Here is a 6,148-nt window from a genome sequence, read left to right as displayed (position 1 = left end):
ATAACCCAGAGGTTCCCAAACTTCCCAGGTTCAAGGGAATCTTTAGAGTATGAGTAATTTTTTCTCGGGGACTCCAAGCTGTAGTTCCTTTTATTAAGTAGTCAGGTCCAAACAACTTACGTATTTCTGTTCTCTGTATTTGTATTTTTGCTCTTTTTCAAATAACCTTGTAGTTGTTTGAAAAAATAATACACAAATTGAAAGGAAAATAGTATTTTTATTTCATTCTTGAATAACCACAATTACTTAATAATGAGGTGTATATGCCTGCTATGCACTGCACTGCTCAACTCTTAGAATCAGATCGCACATCGTCACTTCATTTCCTGTTCTACCTCAACCAATTTTTGTGCACTACTCGCTTTTTAACATTGAAATGGTCAAAAATCCAGCTTTGCAAACATGTAGCATCATCAAATAGAACACAGCCTTATCTGATATAAAAATTGTGAACTACGCCCAGTGAATGCTTTGTTTGGTGTTCAACAGACATGGAGTATTACTGTGCTTTCCTCAAATTTTTAAAATAACTCAGTTCCTCTACACACAATTTTGGGAATGACAGCCCTAGCCTCATGTTCTAACCCCTTGTATTATCCTAATAAACCAAAGTGGGCACTCAGTCTGACTTCAGTACAGTATATATTTGCATCTTACTTCTTTGAAGTAGAGGCAGCAATATAAAATGCCCAGGAAAAGAACAGTAGTTTGTAACCCCATGGTTAAAAATCGGTAACGTTATGCAACTGACAGTGATTTCTCAACTCATTTAGTAATTCTGTGTTGCTTAAGTTATTTTGCTTGATGTTTTTTATAAACTCACTTTCATCCAGTGACACTTTACCAATTTAGTCATATTTTTTATTTTTATTACTTATTTCTTTCATATTTAGTCAGCTTTGAGGAGGCTTTCTTCATTGAAATAATGATGATGATGGTGATGATGATGATGTTACACTGCTTTTAAAACCTCCAACAAAGGAATGGCCAAATTTTTTTTGAATATTCACATAAGGAGCAATAGCATTTTTAATATTAGTTTTGCATTAGCATGTGAAATAGCACTCCAATAATCAGTGGCATTAGTGTACTTTTCACCCTAATAAAAGTTCCTACTATGTTTTCAATCACTCTGTCTGAAGTACAGCAGTCACTGACTGGAAATGATTTTTAGTTAAAGGAAATAATAAAAGCAGACAATACTTTTTCTAAAAAGCACTTATTAATTTTTTAATCATTTTGGTTTCATATAATTATCAATACTTGAATGAGTGATTGGAAGCATTAATTTTTATCAGCATTGAAGGCAGTATTTGAGTGTATACGTGCTCATGTATTCTAATGTTTGCTTTTCCAAACATGGGAACAATTCAAATGAGACTATGGTGACACACCAAATAGATCTGAAGCAAAAACTTAAAGAAATAAAGAAAAAGTCCTTAAGCGTGACTTTGAAACGTATTTTTCTCCTTTTTTCTTCTTCTCTCTTTCCCTTTCACCATCATTCTTACATTTCCCTACTCATTTCCTTCACTTGCTAGAAGACAACCTTTAGCTATACATGTCTAGTTGCCCCGATGACTCTGAGTCCAAGTAATAAACCCAAAATTGTCAAGGCAGATAGCCACAAAAATATCAGATTAAAGAAAAATCTCATGAAGATGTAAAAATAACATAGCAACATCTATTTGGAGATGAGAATGTCCCAAGCACTGTGTTAAATGCTTTTTATACATTAGTTGATTCTTACAACAGGTTCTACTGCTAGCTTCATTTTAGAGAGAAGGAAACTGAGACACAGAAACAAATTACTTGTGTAACATCATACTTCTGGCAATTAGCCAACACTGAACTTCAAACTCAGGTCTCTGACTCGCAGCCACCCCACTGTCCCATGAAAAGCCTCAGGGATGTTTACTTCTCAGAGAAGGCTGGCTGCATCCGGCCCACACTGAGTAACAGTGGTGACCTGGGGAGAGAATTTCTATTTGTTGTACATTTGATAGAAAGTCATTTTGAGGAAGGACCCTCTGACCCAGGATATTAGCTCCCAGAAGATATTTGCTCAATTATTTTTTTTAATTAAAAAGACATAAGGTGATTAATTAATTCATTTTACCTAACAGGAAATCAATCCTCTGCCAAATATTTATGCAATTGCTAGTACAGTCCAAGCATGACGCTAGGAGCTATGAGAAAATGAGAGACAAGTCAAAGAAAATGACCTATTGTGGGGAAACATGTAGGTCATACGATCCAGTGAATCAACACTGTAATGCAGTCCCCTCGTGTGGGGAACATGCTATTTTCTGTAGGAGACAAAAGAATAGCAAGCCCTCTGTGGAGTCAAGCTGTCATGATGCCTCTATGGACCATCTCTGGCTCTTATAAGGGCCCTCTCAGTTTCCTCCCTTTCCAGTGCACTTCTACCACTCCTCTGCCCACTGGAGTTCTTTTCATCCTTCAAAACCTGGAGCAAAGGACTTCCCTGGTGGTGCAGTGGTTAAGAATCTGCCTGGCCAGAACACTCTATGACATAAATCACAGCAGGATCCTTTTTGACCCACCTCCTAGAGAAATGGAAATAAAAACAAAAATAAACAAACGGAACCTAATGAAACTTAAAAGCTTTCGCACAGCAAAGGAAACCATAAACAAGATGAAAGACAACCTCAGAATGGGAGAAAATATTTGCATATGAAGCAACTGACAAAGGATTAATCTCCAAAATTTACAAGCAGCTCATGCAGCTCAATATCAAAAAAACAAACAACCCAATCCAAAAATGGGCAGAAGACCTAAACAGACATTTCTCCAAAGAAGATATACAGATTGCCAACAAACACATGAAAAAATGCTCAACATCATTAATCATTAGAGAAATGCAAATCAAAACTACAATGAGAAAAAAAAAAAAAAAACTACAATGAGATATGATCTAACACTGGTCAGAATGGCCATCATCAAAAAATCTACAAACAATAAATGCTGTAGAGGGTGTGGAGAAAAGGGAACCCTCTTGCACTGTTGGTGGGAATGTAAATTGATACAGCCACTATGGAGAACAGTATGGAGGTTCCTTAAAAAACTAAAAATAGAACTACCATACGACCCAGCAATCCCACTACTGGGCATATACCCTGAGAAAACCATAATTCAAAAAGAGTCATGTACCACAATGTTCACTGCAGCTCTGTTTACAATAACCAGGACATGGAAACAACCTAAGTGTCCCTCGACAGATGAATGGATAAAGAAGATGTGGCACATACATACAATGGAATATTACTCAACCATAAAAAGAAACAAAATTGAGTTATTTGCAGTGAGGTGGATGGACCTAGAGTCTGTCATACAGAGTGAAGTAAGTCAGAAAGAGAAAAACAAATACCGTATACTAACACATATATATGGAATCTATAAAAAAAAAAAAGTGGTCATGAAGAACCTAGGGGTAGGACGGATATAAAGACGCAGACCTACTAGAGAATGGACTTGAGGATACGAGGAGAGGGAAGGCTAAGCTGGGACAAAGTGAGACAGTGGCATGGACATATATACACTACCAAACGTAAAATAGATAGCTAGTGGGAAGCAGCTGCACAGCACAGGGAGATCAGCTCGGTTCTTTGTGACCACCTAGAGGGGTGGGATAGGGAGGGTGGGAGGGAGGGAGACGCAAGAGGGAAGAGATATGGGGATATGTGTATATGTATAACTGATTCACTTTGTTATACAGCAGAAACTAACACACCATTGTAAGCAATTATACTCCTATAAAGATGTTTTAAAAAAAAAAAAAAGAGCAGCCACCTCTTGCCACAACTAGAGAAAGCCCACACGCAGCAACAAAGACCCAATGCAGCCAAAAATAAAATAATTAATTAATTAATTTAAAATAAATAAATAAATAAATAAAATGAGTGATTTAAAAAAAAAAAAAACCTGGAGCAAATAGTATACCTCTGTGTTGCCTTCCTACCATCCCAATGTCAGAATTAGCACCTCTTTCTTCATGCTCTTACTGCAAAGTGTACATGAGACATATCTCTGTGTTAGCACTTGACACAGAATATTGTTATCTATTTTCAAATCTTACTTCCCCACTCAAATGATAGCTACCATAAAGAAGGCATCATGCCTAATTCATCTTTTGTTCCCTTGTTACCTTGCCTAGGGCTTAGCAACATAGAAGCCCTTCATTAGGTGTTTGAAGGCTAATTAACCAGAAGATGAATCATAGAATATGGTTTGATAAGACCCTACAGGGCATTTGATTCCCCTTTCTATATAACCTGTTAATTTCCTACTTACAAAATCTCCAAAAAAATCATCATACAGACTCTGCCTGTAAATATCAGAGCTTGAAATGCTGGAAAGTACTTAAATTGACCTAAAATTTGCCTGAATATAACATCTTCGATTCCATGATTGGCCATAATTCTAATCTTTCTGTCCATGATGATTCTTCAAATGTTTAAAGGCAAATAAATATATACGGTACTGCATCAGGCCTTTGGAGTAAGAGTCAGTACAGATATCCTCTTTTACAAAGGAGCCCAAGGCAATTCTACCAGGATCCAGAGCATGACTTCTCGCAAAGGGAGGCTACTAGCTTTTCCCTAGTAAGATCCAGTTGCCACAGGGAAGCACCTGACTCTATAACACCTTTACATGACACCTGAAAAAAATGGACCTTTTCATTTCATTCAAGAAATATTTATGGGTGTTGAGCATCAGTTACATTACGTTCCAAGTGCAGCCCTAGACACTGGGGCCACAGCAGAGAACAAAGCAGATGAAGTCTCTATAGTCGAACTACTTCTCTGTTTCCCAATCCTGAAAATCAAAAGATGTATATTCAGTTTTGTGGAGACAGCTCATCTGTGAAACAAGAAAATGCAAATGTTCAGGGAAAAAATGTCCTTGGGGTAGCTTTTGCATCTACTCTGTGACCCATGTGGTTTAAAAACTTACTAACTTGGGGAGAGAAAATTTTTCACAAAAAAATGTTTGAGAACAACACCTAAAATCACATGGTATACTGTTAAAGGTGTACATATTGACCTAAGTGCTACAGGAATTAAAAGATCAGAGGCTCATTGATGGGAAAGGCAGAAGAGGAAGCCAATTTGGGGAAATGTTTTTATAGTTAACAATAGCTTCTATTTATTGAGCATTTTCTAAGTGCCAGGAGCACTGCTAAGCCAACTGTCATGTGTTGATTCACTTGATTCTCACAAAACACTGCAAGGAAACTCCTACTATTTTCTCCATTTTTATAATGCACAGAGGAGTTAAATAACTTGCCCAAGATCACAGAGAGGTAACTGACAGAACTGAGCTTTAACCTAGGGAATCTGGTCCAGAGTCTGGTCGCTTAACCAATACACTCTATTGCCTCTCAGCATTCTCACAAATTCATGTTAACTCATGGCCAGGAGCAGACAATCCTCCACGTGTGCCAATGATGACACAATGGCTTCCTAGAAGTGAATCAGGATCCGATGGAGAGAGGAGGGATGATTCTCCATGCCTACGTTTCCACCACACACCCTCTCTCTTCCACTGGTGACCAAGCACTGGCAGCAGGTAGAAGGATGGACAGCACAGCCGGAGCCCTGGCAGGATGCTAGGGGCTGGGACTGGCCCGGGCAGTGCTGCAGCAGCACCTGTGGTGGTCGTGGTGTCTTCGTTCCTCATCCCAACTCCGCTCCACCAGCTGCTGTGAGGCCTTGTGTCACAACACTACACCAATCTGAGCTTCAGCTTCATATGTTTATGAAACACCATGTTTGACAAGGTGATCATTTCCTGGTCTGCTGCTCTGTTCCACTCTACAGGGAGTGGAGGGAGGCTAGAGGTAGCAGCACAGTCCCGAATGCAAAACTCCATCCACTAAAGGATCCAATTTCAGCCACTCTGCCAAAAGCTACAGTCTTGACAACAGTCGTACTATAATTTAGAACCAGCTCCGAGTGAGGGGGTGGGAACATACCAAGCACAGGGTTAAACCAGTGACCTGAACACTTCTCTTCTCACATTCACAACACACTCACATTCACAACACCAGAAACCAGCTACAGAGGATTCGAATGGAATTCAAATTCTTTTTCCTGATTTGCTAGAGCAGCCAAGGATGGGGTGG

This window comes from Globicephala melas, chromosome 1, assembly GCF_963455315.2.
Source record: "Globicephala melas chromosome 1, mGloMel1.2, whole genome shotgun sequence".
NCBI classification, from domain to species: domain Eukaryota; kingdom Metazoa; phylum Chordata; class Mammalia; order Artiodactyla; family Delphinidae; genus Globicephala; species Globicephala melas.
This window is presented reverse-complemented; position numbering follows the sequence as displayed.